This window comes from Chamaea fasciata, unplaced genomic scaffold (genome assembly GCF_029207755.1).
Source record: "Chamaea fasciata isolate MVZ Bird 193981 ecotype frontalis unplaced genomic scaffold, bChaFas1.0.hap1 SCAF_8, whole genome shotgun sequence".
Taxonomy (NCBI): Eukaryota; Metazoa; Chordata; class Aves; order Passeriformes; family Sylviidae; genus Chamaea; species Chamaea fasciata.
The window spans coordinates 33,201,122-33,221,074 of NW_027094093.1; the positions used below are offsets into that span (position 1 = coordinate 33,201,122).

General features: G+C 40.8%; 1 protein-coding gene across 1 annotated transcript in view; it reads left to right on the forward strand.

Moving 5' to 3' along the window:
* THSD7B (thrombospondin type 1 domain containing 7B) overlaps positions 1–19,953 on the forward strand; it is a 241,849-nt gene that overhangs the window by 11,451 nt on the left and 210,445 nt on the right. The gene's annotated exons all lie outside the window — the stretch shown is intronic.

Sequence of the window (19,953 nt, forward strand, 5' to 3'; positions counted from 1 at the left end):
TTGGTATGGCCTGTTCAGTGAGAGTTAAAAAAACTCGCTAACCTTTCCTTATCCCAATAACTTTTTACAGTTCTTAAACCTTTTTGGAATAGAAGAACTAATTGTCATGGTCAACAAACGTGATTTTTTTTCAGTCTGTTTCTCTTTATGAAATCCCCTTTTTGCTCCTGGTGCTGGTGTTGCCACTTCTCTTTCAGCGGAACAAGCATCCTGCATAAGTAATCTCATCTGTCTTCATCCTCTGCTTGTTCCTGTGCGCTTCAAGGACTTCTCTTCGCTTGGCACAATCCAGCCCGGGAGTCTGACTGGCTCAGTTTGTTGTTCAGAGTCATTCCTGTGACCAGCAGTGGTTTCTCTTCCCCCTCCTCTGCTTCGCTCCCGGCTGCGTGGGCAGCTCGCTGCAGGCTCTGTTATAGATGTCTGCTGGTGGATATTCATTGATACTGCCTAGGAAACACTATTGAATTCCTTCCTTAATCAGGCAGTTGGGGAAGTAGTTAAGGACAATTGTGTTACCATCATTAGGATAGTACCAGTGAGTTGATACTTCAGTGCCAAGACTGAGAGAATGGGGAAAAGATTTCCATCAAGCTCTCCTTTTGCTTCACCTCTCAAAGATAACAGGTGTTGGACTGATAAAATGACAGATGATTCAACTTCTTAACTTTTTTCTAAAAGTTTTATGGGTCCTGATTATTTTTTTTTCTCCACCAGTAGCCTAGATACTTTGTGAAAGATCCTTATTTTCAGCTCTTGTTGAACCAATTCTGTACTTTACTTGTGGACAGTGCCATTTAGACAATATTAGTCACAATGCAAAAGATTAACTTTTAGGCAAAGGATATCTCCTTTTCCTACAGCCAAACCTGAGTAATAGTTACTTGAATTACTGTACCCTGTATGCTGCTTGTTGGCCCATAAATTTGTTCCCTCCCTAGACCAGTAAAATTAATGTATTTTGCATGAATGAGAACTAAAAGGTCTCTAGCATTTTAGGTGGTTTTTTGCCACGTAAATAGCAATTGAAGCAGCTGGAAAATTTTAGCTTAAGAATAAATTATCAGAGATTTGTTCCATTTTATGTCTTTGGTATTGGCAAAGCTGTCTTGTCTGTTAATGTATTGCTGATGGATTTTTCATTTATTTGTTCACTAAATCCTAGCAGTTTCTTTCTGCCCAGCTCAAATACACTTTTTAGAGCCAGATACTGTCCTGTTTCCCTATGGACACACACACGTGTTCTGTTCTCCTTATCTTTGGGTAGCTGTTAACACATGGAACTTCCACTCATCTGAATGAACGTCTGGTGTTTTTTTATTTTTACTCTTTATCAGAACAAATTTATTCAGCCTGACTTCTGTGTGCTTTGTGCACTGACAGCTGCATGAAGGTGCCATAGGATGTCACAGGAGTCTGCTGATTGTTAATGTCATGCATTATTCTGGAATTTTTTTTTTTTTGTTCTTGTTAAACTAGGCTGGTAAACGCCATATGTAAAATTTCATGGCTTTTTCATAAAACCCTTCTAGTATCTTTCTGGAGACTCTGTTGATAAACTTTCCCTTAAGCATACATACAAATTAAATGTGAGAACCTGCGGCTAAAAGAACTTGCTCCGAGGCAATGATTCACAAGGATGAAAAATCAATGAAAGTTTCATTAAGAAAAGGGAAGAAAGTTTAGACAGGCTCTTTGCTTTGCTTTCCTGTGGGAAGTAGAGGGAGAAACTATTTTATTCAGCTTTTTTTTCTTAGAAATAAGGATCATAATGTGTATGGGGGTATTTTTGAGTGTGCTGCAAGTAGAATTATCCTCTGGAGAAGCAGCCTTGATCGCGCTGCTGGAGGAGTCGATTTGAAGCCTGACATGAAGGAAACTATATTTCCCCCCTATATTTGGGAGGACTTTCTGTTGAATCAGCAGTCTGAGAAGCAGCTGTGAGAGGGCAGGAGGGGGCTGTGGGAGCTGGGGGGCTGAAGTGTGCACGCCAACTCCAGCACAGGCACCTGCTCCGGCTGTGCGTGGGAACTCCTCTCTGCTGGGAGAGGTGTCTTGTGGAAGCTGGACTTCTATAGCAACCATATTTCCCTGTCATAACTCTCAGTCTTCGGGGTTTTTTTTTAGTTTTGCTATTAAAACTTGGTGATGACACATGTTAACAGTCTCCCAGTGACGTTTGGCAGTTGTACATCTGTTTGTTTTCATTAAATACTGTTTTTTGAAAAGTTTAAGGGCTGATCCGATTAAAACACAGTTAGGGTAGAAAAGCTGGCAGAGGTTCTCGCAGCCAAGAGTGAATTTATTTCTCCAATCTTGTTTAAAAAAGCAGGAATGCTGGCAGGGTTGAGTAGTAAATATGAGCTGTACATCTTGTTCAGTGAGCTTTTTCTGGATGCCTTGCATGAACCCAAAAGTGAGTTAAGTGAAACCCACGTGACTGAGGCTCTGACAGGGTTGTGGTGATGGATTAAAATCGGATGAGTGAAGCTGCTGCCACCCCAGACCATCTGCCCTGCTCTTTGTTGTGCATCCCAGAACAGCAATATTTGGTCTGTTCGTGAATCAGCTTTTATAAAGCAGAATTTAGCCTGGAATTCTACAGTCATCTGAACTGGGGCTGGTTTGCTTTTATATGTTTCTCCTAAATGGTTTTGGGGAGCTTTCAGACTGCCCCAGCTGTTTGATAAGGCACACTAAAAACGGGCTGCTGTGTGTGTTTCTGATCTGGGTAACGTGCTCGGGCTGCTTCCTCGCTTGTCTCTCCCTGCTTGTTGCTCTGTGGAAGTGCAAATGTGCCCATTTATGTGGCTGCTCTGCTCTGTGATGTGTCCACAGCCCCCCGAGTGTCCCTGTGCCAGCATTGCCTACCCTGGGGGTCAGCACAAATGCTGCTCTCAAGCTAAAGTTTCCTCAATCTACAGCTGAGGTCCTGTTTACCATTTCAGTCCCATAGAACCGCTGTACCCATCTGTAAATATTCTACCTTAAGAGCAAGCTACTCTCTTTTGCTTAAATATTTGTCTGATAGCGTGCAGTGATCGTCTAACTTGCATCTTCACCTGCAGTGCACCTGAACTGTAATTTGAGGAAAAGTTGCTTGGTTTTAGAGCAAAATTGGATTAAAGTTGATTAGCTAGAGCAAATGTGGTGTACCACAAACTGATGGCGGAGTTGTGTTGAAAGCAATAAACGGGAATAAACAAGTGTATGGGGCTGGAAATCCCGTGCCTGCAAGTGCCGTGAGCTCCAGGGCAACCTGTTCACCTTCCCCAGGTTTTGAACAGTGGCAGATGAACAGATTGGATCAGATCTTGTTTCAGCATCGTCTGTTTCCACAGCTGAAGCTCCCATATGATCAGATCCTATAAATTATTTAAGATGCAGAAGCTGTGTAACCAGAGTCTCCCGTAAAGGTTAAGGCTCCATCTGTTCTGCCAACCTCGAGGACTGTGCATTTCATGCCATTATCTGTATTGCTGGGTGACATCAGAAGAGTCAGGAACACTCAAAATGTTGCTTCCCATTTGCTGCTCAGCAGTGGGAACCTCACTGCATTAGCAGCATACACCTGAGATGCTCTTGGCCCAGCTTCATTCTCAGTCAGTGAGAAAGGAGCTGAACTGGACTGTACACAGCACCAAGAGATCTGAGAGGTTCTTGTGAGGAGAAGACAAAAAAAGTTAAATGGGAAAACCCCCAAAAAATCCAGTCTTTTGGGTTATTCTTGTATATAGTCTGTCTTGTTTAAAACATGCATTCAGTTTAAAATCTTAAGGTTAATCAGTATTTCAGTGATTCTCTTCAGAAATGAGTGTAGCAGAATTCCGCAGAATTTCCCATATAACACCACCAAATGAAATGACTCCACGTGCAGGTGATGAGGAGAATAAGAATGGACTTTTGGAAATTGAAATTCCTTTTCCAAGTTTCTTCCTTTAGAAGAGCGGGAATCGACTTTCTGAAAAGCTCCCTGAATTTTGCGTTGTGATATTAAAATGAGATATTGACATTGTTTTCTGGTTTCTCCTCCAACCCAAGTGATATGTATATTCCTAGGTACTTTATTCTACATATATAAAAAATCCCCAGAGAAATGTATGTTCTTAAAATGAGCATAGCTTCAGGTATAGGTAAAGGAGTCGTCGCAACTATCACAGCTGTTTAGTCTAAAATTATGGGAGTGAGGAAGGATGAAGTTTGGTCTCCTGGAGGAAGATTACAAACTTCTAAAGCTTAATTTTCAGAGCTTCATTTTCTCCTGTTCAGTTTATTGTGACCCTACCTGGAGTCTCTTCCTTAAAGCAGGATGATTTCCTTTCAGTTGGAAACCAGGTGGGATTGTAGATAAAATATCTTCTGGGTAGCTCCTGTGTGTTTTTTCTAAGTATAATAATTACGTTTCAGTCTTGTATTCTTCTGATGCAAAACCAAAACCCCAGGTACTGTTCCAGCTTTCTTCTGTGAGTTGTCTGTAAAGCTTCAACAGGCATGGTGGTGACAGCTGCCTGCTACCAGTGGTGTTACTGGTTGTTAGAAATTGTGTTAATGGGGAAATTTATAGCTCACAGTTTTGGGAGAGGAGGAAAACAACCAAAGCTAAATAAAGTCAATTGTTTGCTTTTTTTTTTTTTTTTTTTTTTTCTCCTTTCGAATTTGAAAAGATTTTTTGGCAGATAATGTTTGGCAGACTAGTCTGGCCTCATCCAAAGCTGTGTGTGTGTGTGTGTGACAGCTCAAAAGTGAAATGATTTAGACCCGCTTGCTGTCATATATTAGAGCTCAGCATTTTGCAGCTACTGAGGACAGATCAGACAGAGCTGATGTGCTTGGGTAGAGAACTCGTGGGAATTTATGGGTGGCAGCAGCACAGGCAGTGTAGAGGCTCCGGAGGAATCCTGTTTCTGTTGCCTGTGGAGATCCTGATGGGGTGGGCAGGGAATTGACACCATCCCTGGCATCTCTGAGCCCTGGGCTTGGAATGTGTTTGCACTGGGCTATGGTGAGAGCCCAGGAGTTGTGCAGCAGTTTCAGGAGGTGTTCCAGGTCCTCTGCTCCTGCTGGTGAGTAGGTGAGACATTCAGTCTGCATCAAAGATTTATCCCAGAGCTGAAAAAAAAATTAAGAAGAGGCAGTTAAATCTCTCTTTATGCTTCTTGATTTTATGGGATTTTTTCGTTCTGTGCCATGGCTGAAGTTTTTTGAGCTGGATGCTGAAAATATAACAGAACATAAAAGCTCATAAATTTAACAGAAGGTAGAAAGGCCATAGAATGAATAAATACATTTACCTTCCAGGAAATACCTTTTGCCAGCCACCTTCTCTTCATTCAGATTGGGCTCCACCTTCTCAAGCACATAAACTCCTGTTTCCAGAAAGAGATCTCTCCCAAAAGGCTTTAGTGGCTCCTTGGAAGGATACTAACTACTGAGGGCAGGTGGGCATCCTTTCTAATTTTAATGCGACCACTTTGCTTCTTGATACTTTTAAAGAAAGAGAGTGGCCCAGAGCTGGGATCTCTTTTCTCTCTCTTGCCCCTGCCCTGACAACCCAAGCCCTGTTTCCTGCCTGCTTTTTTGTGGACCTGTCCGGTCCCTGTGCAGCTTTGCATCCATCAGGGAAAGAGAACAAAAAAAGGTGAAATGGAGGTTAGTGGTTGTGTAGGACACCCTGTGCAGAGGGCTGTGATGGAGTGGGAGGAAGGATGTTTGCCAGCACCTACTGTGCTCAAGGGTCATCAATAAAAGGAAATTTAATTGTCACTTTTCTTTTGCAATACTTTCCGTTGGATTGTTTTTCCCATTTCTCTGAATTCATAGCTGTGACAACAAATGCTGTTTATTGGGACCAGTCAGCAGAGAGTTAAACTCTGGTAAATGGTATATGGTTCACCTGGGCTTAGCGGAATTGCAGGAAAACAGGATTTACAGGAGAAAATCAACAATGAAATCCAACATAACAAATTGGGAGGTGCTAACTGCTGCTGTTGTAGCTGGCGTCCTCCTGCACTGTGACCTGCCAGGTGTTCTTTGTGCTGTTGTGGGTGCCTGTCTGCTTTGGGTGGAGAACAATTCCATGAACAGACTGAAACAGAAAGAATCTGTGGCCTTAATAGTTTTTTCAGGCCTCTGCTTATTCTTAGATAAATTCTGTGATGGTACAAATAATAAACTTGATATTAAAATGCATCAGCTGCCTAAAACCACAGTGAGCTTTTCTATGTCTGAAGAGTGGTTAGGCTTACCTGAAGTCAACGTGGCATTATTTGTGCTCATGCAAAGATGTTTTGCTCCCTCTAAAATCATGGGGAATACTTTTCTCCCTGGTCAGTCCTCAAACAGATCCATAATTTCCTTCAGGGGGCTGAATTAGCGATAAAATGTTTGCAAGTACAAATTTTGTGAAGTCTATTGTTTCTCAATTTGTCAGAAAGACAGGCAGGGAAGGCTGTGACACCTTCCTGCTGCAGCCAGGAGCTACTCAAACAATCTAACATGAATCAAATCAGGATCAAAGCCCCTCATTGATTTATTAATGGGACGTAATTAACCAGCAAGCAGTGAACTGTATGTTCAGGGCCAATATTAGTAAGGCACCAGCTGAGCTGCAGTACAAGAGGTTTAATATAACTTTAGAAACACCTTTCAAGTTATAATCCCCGAAAGTTTCTAATCACCATCCCGGCTCCTGGTTGTGGGGGGGTCATTTCCCACAGATGATGTGGATGTTGTGCCCTGTGGTATCTGCCTCCCACTGCTCTCTCTCCTGCTATAAGAAGAAAAATCATGCCTTTTAAAATACTTTTCAAGCAGATTTCTTTTATTATTTCAGAAGTCTGTGTAATTCTTTGGTTGCTGTTTAGTCTGGCTGATGGCTCATGGTCATCCTCTTCAGGCACTTTTTTTGGCAGTTTTGGGCACTCCCAGTGCCATACAGAACTCTGATAAGCTACATCTTGGAGTGGTTCTTGGAACTGCTTTTTCTGCAGATGATATTTAAATCCCAGCCTTGGGATTACCTTAACTTAATGTACTAAGCAATGTGATACAGCTGTGGCTGCTCATCTCCCCACTTATCTCTATTCACTTCGCAGCTGCATTCATTTCAGTTATTTGCTAAGTGGCCTTTCCATTTATAAAGGGATTCAAGGATAGATGAGAAAACACTTGCAGTTTGTGCTGTATTATACCTTGCTTTAAGAGACCAAATGCTATTTTCATTTTAACAAAGAAGAAATACTTACTCATGTCCATAGCTGACTTCCTCTGGGTAAATAGGCAGTTTGTCTGCAGTAATTTCAGAGTGATAGAGCACTCAGTTAAATTTTTGGTCTTTTGTTTAATTCAGTTGATGTAATCTCCAGTCTCTCAATCAGTTTCAAACCAAAATATTATTTTGGATATCAGTGTATATTTCTGGCTTATTAAAGAAACAGATCATTTCTTGGCTGGTTATCGATCTGTTGCCAATTTACCTTTTCTCCCCTTTTTATTCTCCACGTTCGCGGTGCAGCACAGTTCTGTGCTCACAGTTGTTGCTGGTGGGAAGGAAGTGTGGTACTGAAACTCTCACAGTGTCCTGGCAGTGCTGCACTCCGTGCATTGACAAGGCTGTTTGAAACATGAGCACATCAGAAACGACAGTAGGAATAAAATATATTTAAAAAAAAGCTTGTTGGTGCAGAACTGTCTGGGGTTTCCAACCAGAAATGTGTGTGTGCCTGGGATGGAGCTCAGGCTGCAGTTGGGGCACTGCTCAGGAATACTTTATGTCTGTGTGTTCTGGCCACTTGGGTGTCCTTCAGGGGCACAGTGGAACCAAAGCATTCGATCCAGGGCAGGGAATGGATCACTCAGTGTCCGAGAGGGATGGGGTGAGCTTGTCTAATGGTGACTTCACAGCACCCAGGAGGCACTTAATCATATTGCTGGCATGATTCCTTTAGCTCCTGATATTCTTGAAACCTCATCTGTTTCTTAGCCTTGATCCTAACCAGCTTTTCTTTCTAACCATCCAGCTTTGCCATCTTTTTCTTTACATTGTGTGGTAAGCCATAAAGGCTAATCTGTATTAATTTTTTCTTTACAGTTTTCTGGTTTGCACGTTTGGATTTCTGTGATCCTTTTTAACAAGCTTCTTTCTAGCTTTTTGATAAAGTACTTTGCAATGATCATTTACATCTCTTGCAAAGACTTTGTTCAATTTGATTTGGCCTCAAAATTGTTTCAAGTGTATAGACATCACACTTTTAACAACAGTGTAAATAGATATTGAGTTGGAAGGCTCTTCAGTCCTTTTACTTACACTTTCACAGTTAAGTCAGAACTACTCATAAAGCTTAGGCTACTACTGTGTTGTAGTTTCCTTCTTTTCTTTCTGGTGCAAATACCAGAGCTGAGGCTCTCCTGGTAAATATCCAACCCCAAAACCTGTGGAAGAGATAGCTGAAATATTGAATCCAATTACCGAGTTTTTAAAGAAATATTTTACAGGCAATTAACAGTGACTACCAGTAATTTTTTGAAGTGTTATGTTGTTTTGACTGCATACCTAATGATGTTTTAATGGGTGTCAACTCCTATGCAAATACAAGAATTAGAGACGAGGGTGGATTTTTCAACGGCACAAAGGATAATTGGGTGTCTGACTCATATCAAAAGTTAATGCAAGTTGAGTGCCAAGTCCTTTTCGCGCCTCTGAATACCTCACACAGAAAGATAACTAGTCAGTGCTCCCACTACATGACCCTGGAGCAGTTATGTGTGCATTTAAGATTAATTTCTATTTTGGTTTTTTAGCATTGTTTCAAAGTTCAATGTACATGAGCTGGCTGAAGTGAGTGACGCTTGTGTGTGTGTGTGGAGCGAGATGTCTCGTGGGTGTTGGCTGGGGGTGATGGATACAGTCAGTACTGCCGAGGTGCTTTTAAAATCCTTGTTGGGAATGTCAGCTTGAAGACATACTTTTGGTAGCTCCTCTCAACTAACTACAGGCTTTTCATTGAAGGCTGAACATTTTGATAGCCAGGTGTGTCAAAACTGATCAGCTGCAAAATTGCTATTTGCGTGTGTTTCTTGAAAAGTAGTGTTATCTAAACTTTATTTTTTAAAACACTGCTGTGATAAAGACTCAGCCAAATGAACCCTCTGCTGACAGTAAAAGAAAAAGCCACACTTTGAGCCTTAGATGACATTCCTCTCTATGATATAGGGTGTTTTTTGGATTTCATGATTTTATGATGCCTGTCAGAGTTTACTGTGTTGTTCTTTGTTCTCCTTCAGTAATCAAGATCAGTACCTAAGATGGAATATCATTTGACCAAGCAGCTAAATAATTTTCCCTCCCTCAAGCTGTATAACCACTTCTTTTTGTGGATACGCTGGCTCTGGTCCAACGTTTGAGTCAGCAGGAATTTCCACTGACTTTGTGTGAGGTCTGCGGAAACAAAATGATGAACACCACAAATCCAGGCACAACTTCTGACAAATGGTGTCCCAGCAGACAGGTGGATTGCTGGAAAACATTAATCAGACAAATGCTTCTTAGTAGTCTCTTTGTTGGTGTAAGGCCAGAAGATGATGTATGTGAGAATAAAGGTGTGTTTCTTAGTGACCTTCAGCAAACCTTGGTTTTCCCTTCTTTCAAATGAGCCCAAGACAGCAGCAGGAGCGGCCAGCCCAGAGTGCCCCAGTGGCAGCCCCTGTCCCCAGCACTGCCCACGCTTGCTGCCTCTCATGCCCTGTAAGAAAGGGGAGAATATAGAGACTTTTTGTGTCCCCTTCCACTTCTGGCAGCCTGGAGTGTTAGGAAGCCCTGAGCTGCCCCATTATGAGGGATAATAACCTTCATAGCTCTGATGAGCTGTGCCATGAATCTGTCTGAACGACTCTTGAAACAATTTGTACTTCTGACATCCAACCACCTTAGAGCAGCAAGGCCCAAAATTTAATTCACTGCTACCCTGCTACGGCAAGGCTGAAAGAGAGGTTTTGCTCACTGTATCCTTTGGGTAATAAATCATATTCCTTTTTCTTACAGATTGTGCTTTTTAACTGAGTTATGCCCTGTATTTTTGTAAGGTTTTAAGATTGCTGCCTATCGGCTCATGATACAGGGTGAATACTCTTTTCCCTTTTTTTCCTTTACTCTTAGTGGTTCTCATATTGCATACCATAGGCAGTATTTGAAATGCTTCACCCTGAAAACCTGAAACATTCAGTGGCCCTGAACGTGGGACCCTGAGATTTTTTTCCCTCTTTTGTATAACCTCAGAATAAGTACCAAAGCCAGCTCTAAAATTTGATTTAATAAGTCTTGAACTGTGTTGCTCCAAATGCCCTGCCATTTTCAGAGCCAGGCAAGCAGCACTGGCATGGTGGGAGCTCTGCTGCAAGGCTTGGAGCTGGAAATGAAAAGGGGAATTGTCTCCCCAGGAAACAGAGGATGCGCTGGGAATGCTGCACAAAGCCAAAGGAAAGATGATAAATAGGCTTCTTAAAGCCCTGGATATTGCATCCTAAAGCTGAAGTCCTCCAGGGCTGTGTAGGTAGGTTGGAAGCACAGCTATGCTCTTCTTTAATATTAATTGAATCTACTGGCAACTTGCAACGTTGCAATTTTTGTTTCCCCATTCTCTTCTTTGGGGAATCTGTTAAATTTTCCCTACATCTCTGTCTGTGGTTCTGTTTCTTATATATGTGCTTGGCTGCCTGCTGCCAAATTACATGTTTAAGAGGTGAAAAGAAAACTTAATATCAACCCTGTCATGGACCTTTTCCCAACCTTGCTGAGTAATGCCCATCTGTTGACCAGACTGATGGAATGAATGATGAGAGATACCCTGTGAGATGTGTCAAGCTATTGAAAAAGAATTTTTTCCTGTTTTCCCTTATTGTAATAAAAAAAATTAGATCATTAAAACTGTTTTATGAACGTGAATGAACTAGAAAATATTATGACAAGGAAAGTTACTGAAGATAGAGAAATGAAATTTCAAGATGAGATTTATCTTCTTACTCTAATTTGTACTCCTGCTGTACTGTAAATGTAATAACCATCAAAATGAAAAATGCAACAGATTGATAATACCATTGAGTTTTAATTAAACCACTGAATTGAAAAGGGCCCAGATGGATAACTGGAAAATGTAGTTATAAGCCTGGTATGAAAAATGCTGGATTGCTAGTGATATGTCTTACAAATAAATGCTATGCCAAAAATAATCTCATTTTTAGAACATCTTCCTAAAATTAATCATTAAAGTTTCTAAAACAGATGGTTTCTAGATTTTATTTAATTTGGCTGCCAAACAGTTACCCTAGATCAGGAGTTCTGCTTTTAACAAATCCCTCTCTGAGAGGCCTGTCCAGTGCTGTGGTGTCCCAGGAAACACAGAGGAAGTGCCAAGGAATGTGAAAGCTCCAGTGAGTAAAATCATCCCTTAAACTATTTCAGTGTGGAAGCTGCATTAATTTGGCCCAAAGTGCTCAACACACAAGGCGATTCGACATGAGATAGTGCTAAACACTGCCCAAGCAAAACACATCTTTTACTCCTGGTATTTTTAAAATTATCATTTCAGTGGAGACTCTTAATCAAAAGGTGGCTCCATGCTGAGACCTCCCTGGCCTCGTGTCTTGGCACATTACTCCAGGTAATATTTTTTGCCACTAAACAAGCTAGTGTGTGAATTCATACCTGGGTGTGTGTGCACTAGTGAGTACAGAACCCTGGAAGTTTTCCTGATTTTATTTTCTGATGGAGTCTTCTGAAGTTATTGTCAAAGGGAATCTTCATCCTCAAGTTATTTTGTAGATATCTAAAAGTAAAAAAGCACCAGTCAAATTAAATTAGCTGTGATCAAATCCTAAAATTAGCATAGAAAGTCGCACAAATCAATATCTTGTTACCTTTAAAGCTTGTTATCTGTACCTTCTCATGAATTAATTCTAGAAACTTTATGCTAAATGATGTAAAAATTGATCTAAAGCTAGAAAAAAAAATTGGTGATCAATAAATTTCTTCTAGGCGAAGAGAAATTCATTATATTCTATAGGTATTACATTGCCAGGTATTCTTACCCTGCTCTGTCCTAATCACTACATTATTCTTGACTGAAAGCACATTAGCTGTAAAAATTCATGAAATGAGAAACAGAACATTATAAAGATTTTCTTGGGGTTTTGTCAGTAATGAGTTGTGCAGAAAAGTGGAACACACTCTCCTTGCCAGTGAAGATGTGCTGTGTCTGGTACTGCTTTACACTTCAGCATGACTGTGCCTTTTATCATTGCATAAGAAATTATTTCCTGATAAATTTGGAAAAGCATAAAATACGCTTTTCTTTTTCCTGCCAGAAAGACTGAACTTGTCTTTCTCTACCTAAATATATTTCTTACAATAAAATTGGGGGTAGGAGTGATGAGGTTCAGCATGTCATTCAGAGAAGTGGTTGATAAAGGACTTTTTACTTTGTTGGCTTTCCCTGCGGTGATCATCTGTATAATTTTAGCTGGGTGTTAGTGACAATGAGACACCTCTTTGGGCTGAATCACCTGTTTCAGCTGCCACCCAGTGCTTTGGCTGGCTCTTAAACTATCAAGTTTTATTTTCTGGCCCTGTGGCTGCAGTGTCTGTTCTTGGCAGCTGTTTAGAGCTGGATTAGGATTCCTTAGCTGATCAGCAGAGGTGCCCTGTGTTCCAAATTAAATCATGTTTAGGAGCCCCCCCTGGCTGGATACAGTGCTGGTGAGCACATGCCTCTGTGTGTGCTCCAAGGAAAACCCTCTCCTCTGTTAATTACCATTTTCTTACCCTGTTTTACCTGATGCCAGATGTTTTTCCGATCATGCTGCCCTCTGGCCTTTCTTTCCCTGTTCTTGTTGGTATTATTTTTCAATGCTTTGGCTTCTGCATAGATGTCACTAGGAGTGAAAAACAGGAGTTGTTGATATTCATGTAAGTCACTTCCCTACTACTTCAGCTTATTTTGATGATTCAGGAGAGCCTACACATTATGTAAATTGAATAGCAAATATGAATTCCTATTGACAAGACAGGAGAAGTACAATCTAAGAAAAAATGTAAAGCATATGCCAAATAATAAATAATTGAAACGGACTGAATTGTCAGAAAGTACCGGTTAATAATTTGTGACTGATGTGTAGCACTATTGTAATAAAGAAAATTTGGTTTTTTGTGCATTGTATGTCATAGAATAGGCACATAAATGTGAAGGTACAATTTGAAACACATCTATATTAAAAAGCTCCAGTTTGACACTGTGCTCACACGTGGGTGCTGGTTAACTGGTGTCATCCCCTCAGAGCAGTTAATGGGGAATAAGACACAATGGTGTCATGTGAACATGTGAACTTTCTCTTTTCTTGAATCTTGTGGTTTTGTTTAAAGAAGAGCTGCAGTGTGGGTTGAAGTGCAGTTCTTCGAGCAAGTCTGATTGAGATTGGATGAAGCCCAGATAACACTTGTTATGTCTGTGACAAATTTTGAGCAGTCACACTTAAGTTGTCACAAGAAGTGGGCTTCTTTTGTATATCAAGGTTTCTAATGGATTTGCATCAGCAGAAATGAAGTGGAAAAATTCACATTTTTAATTACTGGAATAACTTTATAAAGTAAAGCATTGCCATCTGTTAGCAGTTTTATAGTCAAAGCTCCCCTGGTTGGGCAGAGGGAGATGCCCATTGTGTGCTGAAACTCTTATCTTGGGGAAGCCTTCACTGGCATTTACCAAAAGTGCCTTTTATGACCCAAAGGATTTCAGTACCTGGGAGCCCAAATCTGTGCGGTTACGTACTTCAGAATCTGTGTGCTACCTTTATTTCATAAACCAAGCAAAATTTCTGCCTAAAGTGCAGCGCCTTTGGGAGTATTTCATTAAAACCCTGGTTTTTTAACAGCCCAGTCTCACATATATGTCTTTAAATGTCTCACGGGTTGTTTCATGCAGCTCGTGAGTAGAAGGCAGGCTGCAAATCCAGTCTGTGAGCATTTCATAACAACAGATCTGGATAGCCCTGTCTGCAAGTGAAATGTTTTCCAAGGGTAGATCTGAGGTGCCAGCCACAGTCTGCCTCACATCATTCCTTCTGTAACTTCAAATTAAGCATGTGTTCAGTTTCTCAATGATTAAAGTGCTAAAATATTGATATTATATATGCAGTATTTAAAAATTGCAAATGAATTATTAAGCTGAAACTTTAGACTCTTCCTCCTTCGGAGCTGAAGTCTGTGGTGAATGAATTCCTTTTAACAAGGCCACAGTTGTATGTTGGCCTGAGCCAAAGTTTGACAAGACACATTAAAAAAGCACCTAATTACCCTGTAATTCAAACAATATTATGGAAAGTATTTTCATATTTAGACTCTCTTACTGTGTTTACTCATCCCACTGCAAGTTCACCAATGCATCACTGTACCCTTGCCCTGGTTAATCTGTGTAAACACGGCTTTGAAGAATACTTTCAGGGAATGAATATTGTTAAAGCTTGGCAATTTAAATGATGTTTACTGATTTACTGCCATTAGTGTTAGACATTCATATATTACAGTGAAAAAAAATATTTTTTTTGCCTATTTTGTGGGACTTTTGTAGTGTCAGAGCACATCTGACCTCATGCCCTCCTGGGGATGGGTGGCTGGGTGTTTTGGGGTTTCCTTGTGCTGCCTGTTGTTCCATGCGATTCGGGAAGTTAATGTTACTCTCAGCCTCTGGGAGTTCCCATTTTTCCTTGCTTGGAGGAATGAAGGAGAACCTCTGTGTGTCATCCCACCTCTGATAGCAGCAGATCTCTGAATTTACTCTGAATTTACTCATGCTGCGCCCTTTCAGGCCGTGGAATAATTTGCAGTTGACAGACAGTAAAATTTGACTTTGAAAATTTTGGTTTTTGACCTTTCAGAAAAGTAGAGTGTGCTTCTGTGTACTCCAGGTGTTTTAATACAAATATTACAGTGCTACAAGCTCTTGTAAAATTGTTTTATCACAAGTGTAAGGAGGTGATGGAGATGGCTACAGCAGGATGCACCAGCTGGGGAGCAGTTTCTTTTGAAAGAACCTGTAGCTCAGTAATTTTGCAAAAATTTAATAATGAAAGCACACACATTTCTGTCTCTGTTCCCATGACATTTAAGCCCAGGACATAAAGGCAGGCATTTAGTCCTTCATACTTCAGAGGGGTATGAACAGTCTGTTGAACCACTGCCTGGTGAGAATGAGCTGCCTTTAGGAGCACTGAAATGACTGAACCTCTGAGCCTCATTATGCTGTTTTACCCGTGATCTTCCAAAGCTATTGCTGTTTGTTAATTCATTTGTAAAGCAGGTGTCCTATCTGAAATTCTCTGAACAACCCATCTAGTCAAAGATAAAATCAGATACCAAATAGCTGTACAGTGGAGTACAGAAAACTTTGATATTCAGTAAAATTTACTGAGAAAACTGGTGGTAGGCTTAATAAAAGGCGGTTGATGAAAAGCAACATGTAGCCTCTGATATATAGGACGGAAAGAGATTAAAAAATGGTGGCTTGTAAAATAGTCTAAGGAGGGCTTTTCCTGCATTGTGAGGAACAGCTGGGCTTTGCACGCTTCAGGGCTCCCAATCATCCTACTCAGAGCTTCAGATCAGGGGAACAGCATTTGGAAAAATCCAGCTCCAGAATGGCAGCATCCTGAGGCCTCCCCGTTCTGAGGTGGGGTTATCCCACAGTGCAGACCTTGTTCCAGCTGTGGGAATGAGGGTGAAGCCTTCACAGACGTCTCCAGCTCTGCACTCTGCTGCCGTGGAGTGAGGAGCTGCCTGAGGAGCGCGGGCTGTAGCACCAGTCCTGCAACAGTGGGAGATTATTTCCACTTGAGCTGCAGCAGCTGGTTTAAGCTTCTGCAAACTCTTGCTGTTAGGAAGGGCTGGAGCTCACACAAGTGTGGTGGCAAATACGTGATGCAGTGAGCAGAGGATGGAAGATCCTGGATGTTCCTCCCTTCGTAGAAAGGGAAGCTTTGAACAGATGTGTGTATTTTTAGTATATGCAGGGCATTTCTTTGGAGAATTAAAGTTCTCTGACATGCGGAATAATTGAAGCAATGTCTCTGTCTAAGAACAGAGCAATGTTGTGAGAGAAAATTATTTGTATTTTATGCAAAGTTTTGATCCGAGTGTAAAGTGGTAAATATTTGTAGTAATTCTCCATCTGCAGCAAACTTTTATAACCAGTGACCCATCTGTTTCAAGCTGCTGCTTTGAAACTTTCAAAGTGCTGCATCTCAGCCAGAGCCAATACACTTGGGCATTTATAAATTCAGTGTTTTGCATGATGCATTTAGTTAAAGAAGTGCACCTGACTTACTGGGTTGTTTTTTTCCCCCCTATACTGTAATGTTTCATGGAGTGTATTAATAAATAACATTTTGTTACTTTTTTTTTTGCTGAACATTCAGTTTTTGGGGAAGAAAGCAACCATTTCTAATAAAAGCAACTGATTGTGCTTCATCTTGCAGTCATGACAGAAGCGCTGAAGTGCTTGAAGGGAACAGCGTTGGGCCTTGTTATTAGCATGGAAAACCATAATTATGTTTATAGAATTTGAAGTCTGAAGCTCTTAACTCAAAATCCAGGTTTTGGGTGTTTTTTTTCCCACCTAATTTATGAAAACCTCATGGGAAATCATCCTCCCATCTTCTTTTTGGTTCCCCCCCATCTGCATCATCACAGTTTTGCTTCATTTATTTCCAAAGTTGTTCTTGTCTCCCTCTTTTGCTTCCCCATACCTACAGTACAAACATATAAAGTTCTTTTAGTACTGTTTTTATGGGCTCTATTTTTGGTTTTCAAAGCTTTCAAGGAGTCTCCTGCACACCAGACAACCTCTTACTCATTTTCATTTTTGTCTTCCAGTCATTACAATAATGAAGGTTTAGGAAATGCCTCACCAGCAGCATAAGCCATCAAGTCCAAAGATGTAAACAGATTACAGTTTCACCCACTGTCAGCTTTGTCTGCTCCACCAACATGCTATTTTACACCAGACTTTGGAAATCATTTAGTTGATTGATACAGCAATAAAAGGGCACTTAATAGCAACCAAGATAAAAAGCTTTGCCTAACATTCTTTGTCATGTGATAATAATGATCCTCACAACATTCCAGACCTCCTTAAATGATGAAAGTATTGTACATAAAAATGCTGTCAGAAAAAAACCTCCCTGCACTCTGACAATTCCTGCTAGGCTGAGAGGACCAATTAAAAAAAAAGTTCCTGTTTTCTCTTGTGACACCTGTCATTGCAGGAGAATTTGGAGTTGAGTGAAATCAGAGAAAAATGAACTTTAAAAAAGCGTACTAACCTTTTTTGGGGGTGCAGTTCTTTCCTGCTATGCACTGGTCAGAAAAGGTTAAACAGCAGTCAAAAAAAGCCTGAATATTCTACGGTCTCTTTATTTATTATAACTATAAATTTGGTTGAGCAATACAAGTATTACTTTGCCATAAATATTTTCTAGGTTTTTCTGTCTCAGATCAGATGCAAACATGTACTTTCTCCAGCTAAGGGGCTGGAAACACAAAAGATGTGGGTGGTTAAAGTTTCCTGTTGAGGCAGTTTTCACTTCTCAGGCAGCCCCTGCAGCTGTGGCCATGTGAGATCTCCTTGCCTGGGTCTCCAGTGAAAATGAGGTGTTTGTTCCTCTGTTCTGAATTGCACTTCATGATGAAGAGCAGGGGATGAGTTTGGAGCTGCTGTGTGTGTCTTCGGAGCACATTATAGGCTCTGCAAAAATATTGGATGTAGGGCTTAAGAGATTAGATGTATGAAGGAGAAAAGAATCAATTTAAGATGGAGAATCAGGGATTTTGCTATTCTGGTGCATCCAGTTGATCTCTGCTGGTAGAATATTTCTTGCAGGATTGGGGCAGAAGAAACAGTTGAATGTTGGTGGACTTTTCCTGAGGGGCAGAGAGACTGACAGTAGCACTCCTAGGGCAGAACTGTGGATAAAATCTGTGCTGTTTAATTAGAAGCTCAATGCTTGGTGTGGATGGGTAGTAACAAGATTGCAGAAGTGAAAATCACAATTAAAAGTCACATTCAAGGAGCTCTGACAGATCGGTTTCTGCTCGGAAAGCTGTTCACAATGGAAGGCATCTGCATGCTTCTCCTTTTCCTTTTTAACCTGGTTTACCATCTTGTACTGAATCAAGTCTTTCCCCATATTTCCCCGTGAACCTGCCCAGTTTTCACCATTTTGTGGCTCAACGGATCATTTTGGTATCTACTCCTCGGGGCTTAAAAACATTCCAGGTAATTAATGGGATACGCCTCCTGAAAGTGAGGATTTCTGAGGTAATACCTACAAAATACTTTTTGAAAGGTGACTTAAACTCCTACAGAACGAGTGGGAAAATTCAGAGCTTTGTGTAAAGATTATCTTTAACCTCAGCTGTGTCTGTGTAGTGAAAGAGGAGCTTCTCTGGGCGGAAGGTGCACGTGTGGCCATGACCTGGGTGCTCCCAGTTTCTGCTGGAGAAGCCAATTGCTCTTGATTTACCACTGAGGGCTCTTCCCTTGAGGGCCCTTTATGACCAGTCAGTGCATGTTCATACCCACCCCATCCTCCCAGCAGCAGTGTTTCGTTCTTACAAAAATATCACACGTATCTGTCATGGGCTTGTCTCTAAGTCCTGACATCTAGTCAATAAAAATTAGTTATGTGTGATTCTTCCTCCATCTGCACTCTCGTTTAAGCCAGTTCGCAGAAAATCTGTTAACAAAAGCGCAATTGCAGGGCTGTCAGAGGCTGCAAATTCCCAAATTTCTATAGAGGACATTTAAATATCATATTTTGCCCTTTGAAAACACTGGTTCATTTTTGTTTCTACGCTAACCGCTACTACAAGGTAATTTCCATTTCATAGGGAACACATGATATGCCCAAATGTGGGCTTAAAAAAACCTCTTCCCTTTGAACTTATATTTGTGGAGTTGAGTATCAAACCAGAAGGAAAATGCCTGAGGTGTTAGTGTCTAGCTGACACTGAGTCACACTGCAGGCATAGAATTTTCTTTTTCTTTTTCATTGTAAAAATACAGAACAAACATACCTAAGCATTCCAGTGACTTTCACAGGCATTGACTCAGACTGTACAGTGTTCCATTTGGGGATGAAATAGTATTCTGGTTCAGAACTGGCACCAGTCATATTTAAAAAAAAAAAAAAAAAAAAAGTACTTAACCTGCTCCTAAAGTGTCTGCTGTGCAGAATTATCTGAGACTTGAAGACTTGAAGAGAGAAGCGAGTGTGTATCCTGTTCTTAGACATCTTCACAGATATATAAAAAAATATATAAAAAAATATATATATCACTAATTTATTAGTTCTGAAATGTTTAAACATCAAGCATCATTCTAATTGCTGCAGTTTATAATTGACAAATGTGATTAACAGCACAACAGTGGTTAATCCAGATGCTGCTGCCAGTGCAAGGCTCGGTGGGCGTATGAGCTGCTGCAAATAAATTGACAAACACAGGCGGTGCTGATTTATTAGAGGAAGCTTTTTTTTAATAAGTATTTGAAATTAATAGTTATTCTGTATATTGCAAATGACTGTAAGCTACTGGGACACAAGGTGCCCAGTCTTGGGTGCCCAGTGGGGCTGGAGAGTTTAAGCATCACTGCCTTGAGCTAAGTGGCCTTGATCCAAGATGATTTTGTTACTCCTTCCAAAGAGTAGAAATTAAAAACCAGCAAACATAATTTTAGAAGAAGTGGTTCCCCGTCCTTCTCTACACATCCATGCTACCCCTCACTGAGCTGAACAGTTCAAACTCGTGTTCTGTGAGGATACAGAGCCCTGCTGGATGACTAGAAAAGCGGAGGGGAAAAAAAAGGTTTGGCAGTTTGTGAATTAGCACTGGAGATGGGAAATTATTGCCATTTC